Raw genomic sequence first — 18,973 nt, 5'->3', positions numbered from 1 at the left:
GTTTTACAAGGTTACCTGAACTTCTGACACCAATCTTTGTACATAACCTTGAAGGTTTAAAAAAAAAGTGGGTTAAAGGGACTTTCATTAATAGTACTTACCAGGGCCCATGACAAATGTGTCCCTTTTTTTTTTTTTCAAAATGATGGTTACTACTTTATTTTTGACATGGAGGTGGGTGGGATTTACTGGTCTTTTCATTGCTTTTCTAGCCTCAAGAAGCCTGTACCCTATCATATAGGAATCAATAACCTTAAAGCTAGATTCCTTTGAAAGACTCTGCTGGTTTACTGATGACTAAGTAGTCTGTTTTATAATAGTATTTGTTAGTTCTATGTTTATGTTTTATTTTCAACAACATTTTCGTTCAAGCATAGTTGTAACATTTTGTTTCACTATGTGTATTTGCTTGATCTTGAACCCCTTGATTTTCCCCATACCAACAGCTGTTGTTAGAGCTCTTTAGAAATTCATGCTTTTGTGTGTTTACTTGTGTGTAATTGTTCTTAAGAATCATATAATTAAAAACATAACAAACAGAACAATGAAACATATGAATATGACATGAAATAAAGGCCTCAGCTGACAAAGAACTAACTAATGGTGGGTAAGCCAGTTCATCTATTCAAGGTCAGGTGTTCTGAGTCAGCTTACTAACAGAAGGACACATAAGCCCATTGGGTTTTTTTTTTAATAAACTATATTGAAATGCTTATTTATCTCAAATATTTTATATCCCAAAATACTAAATCAAACTATGGATATACTTTTTAGTTGAAATAACATTTTATTTCCATATAAGAAGAGTGATGTTCTTGAGTGACTCTTTTTCCCCACTGGTTGTACCACTAGTAAAGGAGCTAAAAAGCAAATGAGCCTACTGTGGTATTTAATTATGCTAAAGAGATTAAAATTTACTTTCAGCATTTTATTAAAGACAAAGATCTTTTATAAAATCATGACCATGAAGGTCCATGTGATTAGCGAAATTGGTTTTTATATGTATCAATATAAAGAGGAAGAAAATTTCCCACATTTCAAAAAAAGAGAAAATATTGAAGACAAAATTGGATGGATTTGATTACACTACAATGAGAAATGTATTTGAAATAATTTGCTGTGTGAACAATAGAAAAGAAATAAAAATTGGGGGAAATCATTAATAAAAATCTTCAGTATTTATCCTTTGATGGATTCATTAGCTCATTAGCCTATCTACATCTCTTCACAATGTGAGACTTTTTTATGGCCATTCAAAATATTTCCATCAAAAATTTATCCAATAAGATAGAGGCTTTCCTCCAGTTATTTTACCAATAAAGTAACTAGTCTAGCACTCGGTTTGCCCATCTTCTGTGCCTCACTCTTGATACATGACTGGTCCATCTCCTTTTTCCAAACTGATTCTAATATCACATTTGGGATTGATGAGGAAATAACATAAATTTATTAGAATAATGCTTATTTGCCAATGAGCCAAATGGTTAAGTAATATAAATAGGCAATTTATAAAACTTTTAAAAAGTCAAATTTATCACTCTTTGTGTTTTTAGTTACTAGCACAATGTCTAATACGTTAGTAGGTAGTTCATAAATACTTCTTGAATGTATTACCTAAAAAACTACACAGACTTTTATTAACCAAATAAATACAAGTTAGAACAAAATTGAGGTACTCTTTACACACATCATATTATCAATGATGGTTATGAACAACAAACTTTGATTCTTCTAAAGTGATGAAGAAACAGTTATAAGTTATAGGTTGGTAAAGCTGTAAATTGGTGGGCTATTTGTGGAAGAAAATTAATCATATAAAACAAGAGATACAAAGTTCTTTATATACATTAACTTAGTGAGTCAACTATTTGTACCAAAATCCAATGCCGTTAATTGAATGCAAAATAAGCACACTAAGTTAGCTTACTTACATTGGCCAAATTTCTACAAGAAATACTTAAAGATGTAAGTCAATGTTCTTTTTATCCAGTTTTACATAATATATAATACCCAGTTTTATATAATTTTACATCCAGTCTTCATTTCATTTTTATCATAATGATGGTGATGATGTCAATTTTCAATTGTTTTAATTATATGCCATCTATTTTTTCTCTCATTTTAATTGCATTCTTAATTGAGAGAAGAAGCATGGAATAAAGTATAGAAACTTAGATGAAACGACAGAATAACATAAGTTCAAGTTCAACATACACTACTTACACGACTGTGAAAGTCACCGAGCATTTCTGTGCCCCAGGGAAATCTCTAAAGCTATTCATTGTGACAGTGTTGCCAGTCTCCAAGAGTAGCGACAATTTCCTCAATGGGAGTACCATGCAACAGTGAAATAACAATTCTTAAGCCTCAAACACTGGTGTTTGTTTGTTTGTTCTAGAATTTTAAAAATTAAGCTCCAGCTGTGCCATAACAATTTGGGTTTTGTCTATATACCACCCAGCTGGAAACATCTACTTGCTCTAGAAAAGAAAAAGAAAGAAAGAAAAGAAAAACATACATTGCAATTGTACTAGTTATCCTGAATTCTACAAATCATTCTCTCCAACAAATACCATTCCCCATTCCTGGCAAAAGATTTATCAATTTATTTATTGAGAGGTCAGTAATAACTCTGCTCTTTTCCTTTACAAACAATCAGACCCTCTACTATTTTCCTTAACTGGAGCAAAGATGTGGGGCCAAGGGAGAATAGGAAAGATAGCAGAAATCTAGAAGATTATACCACAATGGATTTATGAATGTATTTATCTACCTATGAATTCAACACATGTAATTTTCTATAGAAAAGAGAGAATATATATTATCAGCAGATAATGAGAAGCTAAAAGATTTGAGAATTCTTCAAAAAATAAGGTGAAACCAGATTGCTTTATAAAAATTGGGGGCATTTAAAGAAAAGAAGAGAGGGGAAAGGGGAAGAGTAAAGTAGAAGGACATTTAAAGAGAAGTGTCCATGTTCTGGTTTAAAAATCTAGGTTATACTTCAAAAATTCATGGGATCTTAAAACCCCATAAATGAATTATCAAAGCAGCATAGGTCATATGACATTCATGTAACCACCCTAATAGATTATCCAGTGGTTGATTTAGTTACAATCTTGAGCAAAACAAATCCAGAATTTTACTCTTAAATAAATATTATGTATATATGAGAAAATGATATATTTTGAAATATTCTCTAGAAGAGCCAGATAGGTAATTTTGTAGATGTTCCCTGTATGTTTATCTTCTATCTCATATTTCTAATTTACTATAAGAGGCACTAAAAAAGCTATTTTACTGGCAGCATATGTGAGTCTATATGTTCAGATTCACTTCATTTCTTCTGCAAGACCGAATGGATATAATTCAGAATAGAAAGTCCATCTTAACAAGCTTAGCAAAGAAAACGTTATGAAAGTGGTCATGATCTTGTCATTTGGTACAATTATATTCCTCCATCATTTCTAATCCTTTTAGACTGGGAAGAACTTTGAGAAGGGCAATTTTAATAAGCCTGTGGAGTGAAATTATGCATCAAAAATTATGCATCAGATGCTTTGGCCACAATGTAAGAATACAAGGTCTAAATTTAACCCTACATAATAGTAATTTTGACGGAAATATATTTCTCATTCATTAATAGGACCATGTGACTTGCTTAAATCACCTGGAAGCCTAAGTTATGTGTGGTAGACGGAACTTGCTAAATAGGTGGAAAACAAAGGGTGGAGCAGAGCTGGGAGTAGGTTAGTGAGAGTAGTTGAGGCAGAGGAGAGAAGATGCAGGCCAGCAGACCCATCAAGGTTCATGAATATTTGTTTGTGAGAAGGCCCAGTCAGAGTTGGGGAGGCTTGGGAATGCCTTTGCCCCCAGTAGTGCTTATGTGTATTGACTTCTTGGCTACCGTGACAGATTTAACTTTTTGGTCTTGGAATTTGGTTTTCTAGTGTGTGAATAAATGTTTTTCTTCAGCCTTCTGTTTGAAGAATCTGTTATACTTTGTGATTGAGAACTACACTGGTGTATTCAGTCACCACCAGTGCTGTGAATATTGCCCTGGCAATAGACCCTACCTTCAAAATGAATGGTGTCAAAGTTGGGATAGGGAAGGAGATGATCACTGAAAGTGGCCTGGATTTTTCTAGGAAAACCATCTGTAGGTTTATGCAATTTACTTTAATTAAATGATTCCTTGTTTAAATGTGAAGTTATTTTGATCACTGAAGATGGTACAGGGCAGAATGAACATTTTCTCCCCTTCACAGAACAAGGCTTTAGTGTTTGCTCTGCTGAGCTTGAAAGGAAGGAAGGAGCATAACTAAAGAGGGGAAAAATATACTGCCAACATGAAATGAAGCAATTGTCTGGTTAGTTTCATGGCCTTGAATAGCTTATCCCAAAAATTATGCAAATGCTTACTTGAGCCCTTTCTCATTTTAACCTTGCAGAGTTGAACACACTGACATCATAGATTACTTTTCATGTGTAAAAACTTCAGCATACAATCATGAATATTTTAACAATTTAAAGTAAATCAATTGTGTCTTTTCCAACTCTAAATATGAAGTCATAATTGGTTCTTTTACGTACAAACACATACTTCAAATGTCAAAGATAATGGCAGTAGTAAAGACTATTTAGGGAAAGAAGACAGTGACTAGTTTTTTTTTTTTTTAAGTGCTCATAAGGGGTAATTTTATCTTTTCAAATAAAAATTGATAAAAACAAATACACCCAGATAGTTACAGAAACAAATTTTTAGTTCATAAACCCATCAAGTACATAGTATGCATGATGATTTGGTTTTCATTTAACTTAAAGGATACTGATTTAAGAAGCAACTGCAATTAATCTACCAAGCCTAGTAACCAAAACATACTTAACTTTGTCAATCTTGGGAGGAATTGGTACAGCTAGTAAAAGAAGAAGAAGAATGAAAAGAATTATGGCAGTTAAAATCTCTGAACAAAAGGTTATGTTTTCCATTTTTTTTCCTGCTTTTTCTATTCAAAGAATTAAAAAGTTTGTCATGTTTGGGTTGTGTCTTTGGAAAGCCTTGCTCCCAAATCTCTGAGCACTTTATCTTTAAACATTATGAGTCTTCCAAATCACTACATACCTGGCCAGTCATGTGATTTTAAGATAATTTACTGTGGGCTGATATTTGGTCTTACAGAATATTTACAGGACAAAACACAGTCACATTGTCTGGCTTTGTTGACTTTAACAGATAATTTGATTTCCTGGTTTTATTCTACTGTATTCCTTTAGCTAACTTGACTATCATTTTTCCCCTGATCTCTGAGAAAATAAGGTCCTTTCTAACTTTCCCAAGTCACAACTCTAAGTTTTGCATCAAATAAGCTTGCAATACTGGAACGCAGAAGAAGTTCATATTACCAAGATGATAGATATATCTCAGGTCAACTTTGTACACTATACATCATTTTCTGCTGACTTAATTGGAGCTTCAGTTATCTGTCACATTTCTGACTTTGACACATATGATTTTGAGCTTGGACTTGCTTAATAGATAATCTAGTACAGCCCACTCATTTCACTGAAGAGGAAAGTGAGATACAGAATGGTTCGATGATTTTATTATGCAGGGCATGAGTAGTAGGACTACTACATGAGTAGTAAATGGAAGGGGTGATTTGAACCTACATTGCATATCTACAGAGAACATTTTGCTACATCCATTCTGTCAAATCCTTCTTTGCCTAGTCACTTAAGTTTCTTGCTTCATTTCACTCATATATCAGCAATTAAATAAAATGTATGATTATTTAGTGCCAACTAGTACTAGGTACTAGAGCCACAGAGACCAAAATATAATAATTCTTTCCCTTGATGTTACACCCCTCCCCCGCTTTAGCCTAGCTATGGAAAACAAAGCTTCACCGTCCCAATATTTCTGTCTCTGATTAGTTAACCTTTGACCAAACACAAAGTGGATTTGTTCGACAATCACATTGAAGTTATAAATATAAAATAGTACTTTCTAAAGCAATAAATGGAGGCATATATATATATATATATATATATATATATACATATATAGTGAGTGTATCAGTCTGTTTATCACAATGATACTGGTTGTGGTTCTTCATTCTTGAAGACGATGGAAATAACATCCCTATGCTGGAGTCAAGTTTCAGTGAATGACACTAAAAAGACAATGATAGTAAGAAGAAAAAATAGGAGAGGTAAAAACAAAAAAAAATTTTAAAAGAAATCATAAGAATAATTTAAAAAGTTTAAACTTGAAGAAAAATGAGAAACATTCAAAGAAAAATAAATGATTGCTTCATTTAAATCATATTCCTTAAGTTTTGTTTTCTTTCTCCTTTTCTTGTTTCTTTCTAATTCTCTTCTCTCTTCTTTTCTTCCTTCTTTTTTTCCTGGATATGAAATTTAAGGAATATTAATTTTGTTGTTATTCATTTTTTTTTTCAGTTGTTCCCAACTTCATGACCCCATTTGGCGTTTTCTTAGCAAAGATAATGGGGGAGTTTGTCTTTCCTTCTTGTAATGTTAATGTGATTTAAGATCTCCCCTGCCCATTAATAGACCTCATGTGGAGCCCATTAAGGGAAGCTTGCTTGGGGGAAACTTTCTTTGAGGAAGCTTGCTTGTATGAAGACTTTCACACCTTTTGCTAATTTCTAATTAGGCACTGAGTCATGAGGGTTTTGAGGCCTTCTGGCTCTGAGAAGTGTATGTATACTCTGAGTTGGTATTTTGCTTTGCTGGGCTCACATATAAGAAGGATCTTGTGATTTCCTGATTGAGACTCTAAGTGACTGTATGTTCAGAGGTCCCTGACTGCTCAGATGTAAAGGCTTTTTCAATTCACAAGTGTATATAAAATTTATAACAATATTGCTTTAATTCAGGCAGTAGAGTCCTGTCTGTTGGTCTTTATTTCTCTGTTTATTTTTTTCTCTGTTTTTATTTTCTCTGAAGTTCAGCATGCTAACTTTTGCCCTGCACTAGTGAATGTAATTAAAAAAAATATTTCTGAACATTTAAACATCTATCTTTCAAGTAAAGCAGATCCAAGAACTGGTGCTAGCTGTCATCGTGGGTATGTCAATGTGGTTGCTGGTATATTTTTCTAGTTCATTTTACAGAGGAGGAAACAGGCAAATAGAATGAATTCACTTGCCCAAGATCACAGAGCTAGTAAGTATCTGAGTCCAGATTTAAACTCAAGTTGAGTCTTCTGGACTCCAGGGCCAGCATTCTGTCCAGTGTTCCAGATAGATGCCAAGGTATATATTGATAGCCTGTGGAGAAATTTAAGCATTTCTTTCTTTTTAAAAGAGAAGACTCTGGAAAATGTCCAGTTATTTTTGTAAAAGTGAGATAATGAAATAAGAAATGTAAAACTCTTTTTTTTATGTTTATTTATTTATTTGTAGTTTTCAACATTCATTTCCACAAAATTTTGATTTCCAAATTTTCTACCCAACTCTCCTCTTCACCCATCCCATAACTCCTTGCTTTCTGATTGTGATTGTTCTTTGTTGTTGAAGAAGACCATGCCATCAGAGAAATAATGGCATGACTTGCACTTGACTTTGTTTTGAGTGAGGGAGGGCTATGTAGGCCACCAGCCTCACTTTTCCTCCAGAACCATCTGAATTCAGTGACCAGATATTCATCAAGGTGACTGGAGATGACTCAGGATGATGTAATTAGGATTAAATGACTTGCCCAAGGTCACACAGCTAGTGAGGGTCAAGTGTCTGAGATAAGATTTGAACTCAGGTCCTCCTGACTCCTGCACTAGTGCTCTATCCACTGCACCACTTAGTTGCCCCTGCACTCTGATTACCCTTTCCCTCATTATGCCCTCCCTTGTATCACACACCTCCTTTCCCTTATCCCCATTATCTCTCTTGCCTTGTAGATCAAGATTGATTTCTATACCCCATTACCTGTATTTATTTTTCCCAGTTGTATGCAAAAAAATTCTCAACATTCCTTCCTAAAATTTTGAGTTCCAACTTATCCTCCTTCCTCCATCCCCACCCATCCCCACTGAGGAGAAAAGCAATTCCATATAGGCTATGTATACACACACACACACACACACACAGAGTTCTACAAGACTTTCATAATAGTAATGTTGTGTAAGACTATATTTCCCTCCAACCAATCCTGCTCTCCATTTATTCTATTCTCTCTTTTGACCTTGTCTCTCCCAAAAAGGGTTTATTTCTAATTACTCCCTCCTCCCATTGGCCCCCCTTCTGTCATCCCCCTCTTTTTCCCCTTCTCCCCTATTTTCCTGTAGTTTAAGATAGATTTTCATACCAGATGGAGTGAGCATGTTATTTCTTCCTTAAGTGAAATGTGAAGAGAGTAAGCTTCACTACTTCCCTCTCACCTCCTCCTTTTTCTTCTGCATTGAAAAAGATTTTTCTTACCTCTTTTATGAGGTGTGTGTGTGTGTGTGTGTGTGTGTGTATGTAATCCCTCCAACTACCCCAATAGTGAGAAAATTCTCAAGAGTTGTAAATATTATCTTTCAATGTAGGAAAATAAACAGTTCAGCTTTAGAAAGTCTTTTTTTATTTTTTTCCTGTTTATCTTTTCATGCTACTTTTGATTCTTATGTTTGAAAGTCAAGTTTTCTATTCAGTTCTGGTCTTTTCATTAAGAATGCTTGAAAGTCCTCTGTTGGGTTGAATGACCATTTCCCACCCTAAAGTATTATACTCAGTTTTGTTGGGCAGGTGATTCTTGGTTTTAATCCTAGTTCCTTTCACTTCTGGAATATCATATTCCAAGCCCTTTGATCCCTTAATGTAGAATGTGCTAGATCTTGTGTTATTCTGTTTGTATTTCCATAATACTCAATTGTGTCTTTCTAACTGCTTGCAATATTTTCTCCTTGATCTGGGGACTCTGAAATTTGGGTACAATATTCCTATGTGTTTCTCATTCTGGATCTCTTTCAGGAGGTGACTGGTGGATTCTTTCAATGTTTATTTTGCCCTTTGGTTCTAGAATATCAGGACAGTTTTCCTTGATAATTTCAGGAAAGATGATGTCTAGGTTCTTTTTGTGATAATGGCTTTCAGGTAGTCCCACAATTTTTAAATTGCTTCTCTTGGATCTATTTTCCAGGTCAGTTGTTTTTCCAGTGAGATATTTCACATTATCTTCCATTTTTTCATTGTTTCAGTTTTGTTTTGTAGTTTCTTGGTTCTCATAATGCCAATAACTTCCATCTGTTCCATTCTCATTTTTAAAGAACTATTTTCTTCAGCGAGCTTTTGAACCTCCTTTTCCATTTGGCTAATTCTGATTTTTAGTGCATTCTTCTCCCCACTGGCTTTTGGACTTCTTTTGCCATTTGGGTTGGTTATTTTTAAAGGTGTTATTTTCTTCAGCACTTTCATGGATCTCCTTTAGCAAGCTATTGACTAACTTTTCATGATTTTCTTGCATTGCTCTCATTTCTCTTCTCAACTTTTCCTCTACCTCTCTTACTTATTTTAAAAATCCTTTTTGAGCTCTTCCATGACCTGAGACCATTGCATATTTATTTTGGAGGTTTTGGAAAGCTTGAATTCCTCTGACAGTAAGCATTTTTCTTTCTTATCTGAAAGGATGAAAGAAAATATCTGTTCACCAAGAAAGTAAACTTCTATAGTCTTATTTTTCCCTTTTTGGGGTATTTTCCCAGTCAGTTACATGACTTTTTAGTCCTTTGTCAAGAGTAGGGTAAACTCTGGGGATCTTCAAGTTCTCAGTTCCTCCAAGGTGGCACAAACAACGGAGAAGAGTTTATTCCTGCACACTCGTCTGGGAGTAACCAAATACTTTTCTTCCCAGAATCTGCCAGTAGAATTCTCTCTCCAGTGCTCCTCCTCCTTACCCCAGGGCCATGCTCAGGACTGAGTTTCGGATCAGCTCCTCAACTCCCCCAGGATCTTTAGACAGAGGGTTCCAAAAATGGACCCTGCCACTTCAGTGGCTGCTGCTGTCTGGGGCCAGATCATTTTCTCTTCTCACCCAAATGAAAGAGCTTTATTACTGGCCTTTGAAGCTGTGTTTGGTGTTTGTGGATTGAGAAATCTGGGAACAGCTGCTGCCTGTGGTGCCTGGAAGCCTGTTCTGGATCCTGTCCCTGCCACTCCACATGGCCCACATTGGGTTAGGTTCTGCTCCACATTTGGTGTGATAGACCTTTCCTGTCAGCCTACCAGACTGTCTTGGGCTGGACATCTCTTTCATTCTGTTGTTTTGTGGCTTCTGCAGCTTTAGAATTTGTTTAGTCATTTTTTACAGGTATTTTATGGGCTGTGTGGGGCAGCTTCTACAGATCTGTCTTTCTACTCTGCTGTTTTGACCCTGCCTCTCATAAAATGCTTTAAAATTGTTTTTAAGTGTTTTTTGACTGTTGCAAGCTGCCCCAATGAGTTGGCAGGTCTGCTAAGCAATCTAAATAATTTTGATTCTAGAGTTACAATCCATTTGTTATAAATGATAATGATGACAATGATGATGATGATGATGATGATGATGATGATGATGATGATGATGATGATGATGAAAATACTGTTGCCTCCTGCATTAAGAAAGAAGGATGTGAACTGAGTATTGAAGGAAGCCAAGGAAATTAAGAGGTAAGGGGTAGGGCTTCCAAAAGTTGAGGATAAGCAATTCAAAAAGCATAAAGATTGGAGATAGAATATTTTGTTTAATGAATTGTAACAAGACAGATGTTGATGAATCATAGTGCACATGAAGAAGTGTAAGTATAAGAAGACTGGAAAAGGTAGGAAAGCATCAGTTTGTAAAGAACTTTAAAAGCCAAATGGAGAAGTCCATATTTGATCTTGAAAATAATATAATAGAGCATCATGGAAGCTTGTTGATTAGATTCATCAAACAACAGAATGGAGGAGGATGGATTGGAGTGTGGAGAGACAGGGCAGAGAAATCAAACAGAAGGCTATTGCAATTGTCCAGCAGAGATGTGGTAAGGGCCTAACCTAGCATTTTGACTATATGAATCTAGACAAGTGGGTGTATACAAAATAATATGAATGTACTATGATAAGGTTGGACAATTCACCCCTCTCCTTCTCATGCCTCTGACTTTCTTGACTTTCATACCATGCCTCAGCTCCAAACACAGTATGAACAATGTCCTAAAATCTGGGGCCTACTTAGTTTCAAGCATATTTTTCCCTGTGGTATTCTTACATTACATTCTGTCCTGCTGTTTCCTTCACTCACTAGTAAGTTCCTCCTATTGCCTCCATTTTGTGAAGTGGCTCAGTCTCGCCGGTCTTCATTTCCCTGGCAGCAGTGTCATAAGGATATTCTGAATTTCCCCATTTCTCCTCAAAGTTACCCTTTTCCTTTCAACTTCTTTTTTTGTGCATTGGTTCTTGCCTTAAGAAAGTAAATTCATTGAGGACAGAAATTTTCTTTTTGCTTGCATTTATATCACTTATGCTAATATATCCTCTATTGAGGTATAAGAATACTACATAGATAGAAATGAGACAAGTTATAAATGGTTTTAAAAGGAAAGCACAGAAGAGGAAAGCTCTTCACTCCAAGCCCTGCCCATACAGTATAAGGGACCATATATATTGTTTCTTGAGATGTAATTTTTTTGATTCATTAACCTCTTAAAACCTATGACCTAGAGCCTGATACTTAGAGTTTCAAGCAGGAAAATTCAATTTTGATCTTATCCTCACTCACAATTCTATATATCATATTCTATAAACAAGAATTATGAAATCCTTCTTTGTGATAATAACCTCCTTTTATAACAGCTTTCCCTATGCCTCCCTTCTTTAGCCTCACTTTGAGTTCCTTGATTCTACAAGGTCATCAATCCTGCTCTACCTTCTCAATCTTGATCTCATAGCTAACTAATTCAGTTTGATACTTTCTTCTACCTTAGAATACTTTTCTCTTTTGTCTTATTGTTATTTATGCGTATATAAATCCCATCCTTGGATTACCCTTCCCGTCTACCTTCTCTCCTGATGAAAGATACTCAAGGAAAGTAGGAAGTCATGTTGACTAGAAGTTTGACTGGATCCTCAGTGCCATTTTCCATAAGCTTCTGGTTTCCTCACTGTGATGGGGTGCTCGGACCCCAGCCCTAGCATCATGTGTCTCTCTAGCCCAAAGACTCAATATCTGGCAGTAACTCTTGGGTGGGGCCTACTGAGGGAAACTATCTTTCCCTGTTACAAGAACAAGCTGACTTCTAGAATTTCCCTTATATGAACAGGGCCATCTTATACCAGCAGAGCTATCATGTACTAATTCCCACAGTTACCAAATATAATCCAGAAGTCAAGTTATAGATTTCAGCTTCCAAGGCTATCTTGTTACAGATGTAGATGTACAGATATAAAGACTCATTAGAAGCCCCACCACCACCACTTCAGAGTTTCCATTAGTGAGTGATGTGTGACCACCTAATTAGTATACTTTCTACAAAACTAACTGTACTTTTTCTATATAAGCTTCAGCATCACTCCTTTTAAGTTGCGAGTTCCCTACAGGAGCTCTGTCTGCTGTTATTAGCATTATAATAAATCTTTTGCTACTTGACTGAAAGACTGTTTATATCCATTAATTCTTTCCAAGCAACTCTACCCTAAACCTCAATATTTTGGGATCCCTGCAGCCCTAAAAACCACATATTTAATGGCAGCTAATGTGGGGCATGTCTGAATTCTCAAGTCCTCTCTCAGTCAAGGTAAAGCCCCCCTCCCACTCACCCTGTAGTTGGGTCATCCCACAGGTACCTATGAAGACTTATCAGGATTCTGGGTCAAGCCTGTCACAAACTCTGGATGAGGCCTGCAACTGGTCCTTAGTAGAATTCCCTCTTGACTAGGGTTGTCTTGTTTTGGGAACATATGCAGTCATTTCCTTTCTGGGACACCAGTATAGGCATGAATACGTGTGTTCATTGGCTTCCCTTTCTCTTTAAGGAATGTAGGCAAAGAGATGGGCAAAAATTCCCCCCCTACACATACACACACACACGCATGCATGCACATACCTACATGTGCGCCTGGGGATCTTCTTCTAGGTTATCTTCTATGGAACTGGAAAAAATCTCACCTCCAAGACCTTAAAAAGGAATGTGTTTCCTGGTCTCAATATGATCTAGAGGACCTGGAAAAAAATGTCTATTTTGTGCAGGGGATTTCTGACAAGCTTCTCTGAGCTTTTGGATTCTCTTCATCATTATCTGCATCACCCTTTCTGTCTTTGCTCTATGTCTGTTTCTCTGTGTGAGGCAAGTTAGTGTCTGTGTGTAATCTGACACCCTGTAAGGTTTAAAATGCAGCCAGCCAGCAAGAGCAGTCTCTAAGGACGGCAACTGGACTTTTCTTGGAAAGCTGCTTTCTCTTTCTCTCCCCTTCTCCCTCCTTCCCTGATTTCAGTAGCCTCAGAGGTGCAATGGATGGGAGAGAGAAAAATACTTTGCTCTTTAGGTTATATGATTGCCAAAGTCAAGTCAAGGAGGGTAAGAGAAGTATCAGGACAGAACCGCAAAGAAATAAGACACATCCAGTCTTAAATCAGCTTGAATCAAAGTCCACCAGAGGGGTAAGTAGACAGAAGGACAGGCAAGAAAGTTTAACCATGTAGGAATGAGAGGAGCATGGGTAGAAAGAAAGGCATGATCTATTTGCACGAACGATGTGAACAGAAGGTTTGAGAGTAAATGGTTTGGAAACTTTTGGAAGACTGAGTAAGGTAATTTGGAAATGCATTCAACAGAATTGAGGTCACCTCATCAGTAATGGATTTGTTTCAAGTTTCAACTTGGTGAACTTTGGTATAAGTTACAGAAGGTATGTGCTTTACACCAGTTCAGAGGAAAAATATCATGGGGTGGACAGGCAGCCCCTTCTCTAGAGTCTTTGTCAACTTTCCTTATATTGCAAATTTATTTTTTGCAAAATGAATTTTTTTAAACTTCCTAGGTCCCATCTGTATGGGCAAAATCATCAACCAAGGAAATATAGTTTGTTTGGGTTATGGAGCTCCTAAACAGTGAAATTGGCTTGCTGAGAATTTACAAGTATATGTAAGTGATTTCTAAAGATTGACTTTTACACCAGGACAAATTTAAACTTGAGAAAGAAAGATGTTAAGTAAAACATCTTATGTGAGTCCTGGTAAATTGTTTTTGCTTATTGCAACTACATATGAGTAAAAATAATTGTATCTGGCTCTAAGCTATGATTAGTGAAACTTGCTGTTTGAGGCAAAAGCTTTTAAGAGTATCAATAATCAATTCTCAATAATTCATCATCTTAGAGGAATGTCACATACTACTCAGAAGGAATATGATCTTGTACTATAACAAGTAGATGTCTGCTTCTGGGGAAAAGCCATGAAGACAAATTTAGCCTCATAGGATCTTCCTGGATTAATTTCCCCATAGTTTTCCTTTGAAAAGGAATGTTTTCCACCTGACTATTCCTAAATCTGGCTATGAGGTTGAATTGATGCTAAATGATTGGTTGGAAAACTCTTATCTGAAATCAAACAGAGTCAAGGATGTTTTATCTTGTTGTGTTTGCTATGTCACATGTGCCTGTTTTCTTCCTTTTATAGTAAATGTCTGCAGTCAGAGTAACTGGTCTTCAAAAGATATAAGCACAAGGTAAGTATGTGAGATCTTGATATTTGGATCTGAATTTGTAATCATCCCATGGCCTAAGCAAGAATCAAACAAGTGTTTGGAATTGTCATACGTATAATATTCATTTCCTGAAGTATCTCATCCCTGCTGTTCCTGGGTAGCTGTTCTGGGTACCTTTGTGTCAGTTTCACATAGTTTAAGCATGTTGAGAGGGTTTGAGGAAGTTTGACTTTACTTTAAGAAAAAAGGAAAATTATATATCTTGGTTTGAAAGTCAATAGCCCAATCAAATTTTTGATGGCATTGTCAAAAGTGCAGTCCATGCCCAAGAAGATAACCTCCTGAGGACATAGTTTTAAGGAGCGTGATCCTATTCCAGAGAAGAATGCTAGCTATCAACTTATTATTTATGAACTTATCACAGACCATCTATGCCATAAAGAACCAATAGTATATAGATATATGTATAGATTTATTTGTGATTATGTCAACAAATGAAGAAAAAAGTCTTTAACAAAATAGAATACACATTCCTATAAATACATTATAGAACATAGGAATTAATGGAGCATTTCTTGAAATGATAAGTAGTATCCATCTAAAACAAAACGAAACAAAAAACATTATCTGTAATGAAGATGAATTTGAAGCCTTCGCAGTAAGATCAGGAGTGAAGCAAGGATGGCCATCATAACCAATATTGCATTGGAAATGCTAGCTAGAACAATAAAAAATAGAAAAAAAGAAATTACAGGTACAAAAACTGTCAATAAGGAAACCAAAGTATCACTCTTTGCAGATGATATGATGGTATACTTACAAAATCTTAGAGAATCAACTAAAAAAAACTAGTTGAAACAAACTACTTCATTAAAGTAGCAGGACATAAAACAAATCCCTATTTCATCAACATTTCTATTTAATACTACAAAACCCAGCAGGAAGAGCTAGAAAGAAAAAAAATCATTTAAAAAACTTCACATAATATAAGATTCTTGGGATTCTATCTGCTGAGATAAAACTAGTGATTATAAGAACATAATTAAAAAAACTCCACACAAATAAAGACAGGTCTACACAATTGGTGGATAATGAATTGCTTATGGGTAGGCTGAGCCAATATAATTAAAATTACAATTCTACCTAAGTCAATTTATCTATTCACTATCATACCAAACTTCCAAATAATTGTTTTACATAGTGAAACTAAAAGTGACAAAATTCATCTGAAAGTATATTAAGGGAATCGATGAAAATTAATGTGAAGGAAGGTGATTTTGAAATGCAAGATTTCAAAGTATATTACAAAGCATAATCATCACAAAAATCTAATACTAGCTAAGTAATAGAATTATGAATCAGTGGAATAGATTAGGTAAACAATAACAAGTAATAAATGACCATAATAATCTAGTCTTTCAAAAAACCTGAAGATCCAAGCTTTGCTTTTAACACTCACTGTTTGACAATTTTTTTTTCCAGGCAAACTGGAAAGCAATTTGGAAAAAAATGAGGTATAGACCAATATCTCACATTGTGGTAGGGATGCTGTGGCCTTGAGGTTACATGTGGTCTTCTAGATCCTTAACTGTGGCCTTGTGACTGAATTCAAATTGTACAGAACAATTATGATTCAGTCAAAGTTTTCACTTAAAGATCTAGAAGGTCATATATAACCTCAAGAATGCAAATTCCCCACTCCCGCTGTATAACAATATAAGTTGAAAATGGATAAATGATTTAGATATAGAGTTATATTATAAGTAAATTAGGGGAACTTGGAAAAAATTAACTGTCGAATATATGGATAAGGTCAGGATTTATTATCAAAGAAGAGGTAGATTCAATAATGAAAAGTAAAATAAATAAGTTGGATTACATGATATTCAAAAGCTTTTGCATAAACAAAAGTAATGCAGTCAATATTAAAAAGAAAACAGGAAATTGATTAACTTTTCTCAGCAAGTTTCTTTGATAAAGACCTCACTTCTCAAATATATAGGGAACTGGTCCAAATTTGTAAAATAAAATAAAATAAAATAAAGGAGCCATTCTCCAGTTTACAAATGGTCAAAGGATCTGAATAGGCAGTTTTAAGAAGAACATGTTTTAAAGCTGAAGATAATTCAAATTAGGCAGTCAATAGAAAAAGATTACACCAAATCATCTTATAGCCCCCAACAAAATATCAGAAGGCACATCAGTTCTTCTGTCTTTCAGAAGTCAGTACCTAAAACCTTTTATGTGGATGTTTCCATTTTAACTTCTCTGGAAATGCTCCAAAACGTTGTTATACATGAAAAACAGTAATACACAATAATATGTAAGTGTAGTCAAAAGGTCTACAGGGAACCTATGGCTTTGAGATCATTTAGTCTTCTAGTTCTTGGGTGTGGTCTTTTGACTGGGTCCAAATTTTATAGAACAAATCCTTTTATTAATGGGATTTATTCTGTGAAGTTTGAATTTGGTCAAAGCATTACACTTAAGGATCTAAAGAGTTATATGTGGCCTTGATACTGCAAGTTCCCTACCCCTGGAAAACACGCAAAAATATGTAAAATGAGAGAAAAAAGGCTATCAAAAACTCATATCAAAAGTCAGAGATACATTGGAAAAGGTTTTGTGGTAGATAAAGGTTTCAAAATATGGATAATAATTCAGTGAATAAAGAGACAGCAAGAAGACATTCTAGATGTAAAAACAGGCATCACAGAAGCAAGAATATCCCAAGTTTAAGGCATAGTCTATAGATCAGTTGTTTTGTTTGATTATATTCTTTACAATAAGATATTGATTATAGTTTAGTTTACTTTTGTTTCATTTGGTTTTGTTTGGGAAAGAGGTTCAACAGAGGAAAGAATGGAAACAATGATAATAAAGAAAAGAAAGAGAAAGAATTGAGATGCAATAAATATACATTAACAAAATATGCATTAAAAGACAAAAAAATACATGAAAATTGCAGAAGGAAAATCAGAAACTGATAGAACCACAGCAAGCAGTAGTGGAAGAACTACTGTGTGTGTGTTTGTCCTTCGTTGCCAAAGAAGACCATGCCATCAGAGAAATGATGACATGACTTGCACTTGACTGTCTTTTGAGTGAAGGAGGGCTGTGCAGGTCACCAGCCTCACTTCTCCTCCAGAGTCATCTGAATCCAGTGATTCATCAAGATGACTGGAGATGACCAAGGACGAGTCAATTGAGGTTAAGTGACTTGCCCAAGGTCACACAGCTAGTGAGTGTCAAGTGTCTGAGGTGAGATTTGAACTCAGATCCTCCTGACTCCTGCACTGGTGCTGTATCCACTGCACCATCTAGCTGCCCCAGTGGAACTACTATGCCAAATTTAATATGTATTTTATTATTTTAAAATTCTATTTATTTAAATATTAATTTGAAAAATTTGAATTCTAAATTCTCTTCCTTTCTTCTGCCCATTCCCAATCTATCAAGAATATAAGCATACATATGCAGTCACGCAGATCGTATTTGCATATTTGCCAAGTTACAAAAAAAGCAGCAAAAATAAAATGTAAAATATATACTTGTATCTGCACTCACAGATCATCAGTTTTGTTTGTTTGCCTGTTTGTTTCCAAAGTTAGATAACACTTTTTATCACATGTCCTTGGGAATTGACTAGGATCATGTTATTCTTCAGAATAGCTAAGTCTTTCACAGATGATCATCCTTATGCTATTTCTATAACAGTGTAGATGATTCTCCTAGTTCTTCTCACTTCACTTTTCATCAATTTGTATAAATATTTTTTTAATTTTTTTGTTATATTTGTTTTTAATGTTCTACAATCACTTCCATATATCTGAGATTTTTCCCCTCCCTCCCCATCTTTCCCCCTACCTTCCCACTCCCTCCCTGAGATGATATACAATTTTATGTAGATTCTACACATATATTTCTATTAAATACATTTTCACCTTAGTCATGTTGCATAGAAGAATTAAAATGAATGGGAGAAATTGTAAAACAAACCAAAACATAATACAAAAGAAAAGGATCTGCTTCATTCGGCGATTGAATTCCATAGTTCCTTCCCTGGATGTGGAAGGCATTTTGCCTTAAATGAACATTGGGAATTATTAAAGTCCTTGCATTGCAATGAAGTACTAAGTCTACCAGAAAAATTGCTCACACACTGTGATTGTTGCTGTGTACAAAGTTCCCCTGGTTCTGCTCCTTTCACTCTGCGTCAGTTTATATGTCTTTCCAGGCCTCTCAGAAGCCTTCCTGTTCATTATTTTTTATAGCACAATAGTATTCCATTACATTGATACACCATAA

The sequence above is a fragment of the Notamacropus eugenii genome, chromosome 6 (genome assembly GCF_028372415.1).
Source record: "Notamacropus eugenii isolate mMacEug1 chromosome 6, mMacEug1.pri_v2, whole genome shotgun sequence".
Lineage (NCBI taxonomy): Eukaryota > Metazoa > Chordata > Mammalia > Diprotodontia > Macropodidae > Notamacropus > Notamacropus eugenii.
This window is presented reverse-complemented; position numbering follows the sequence as displayed.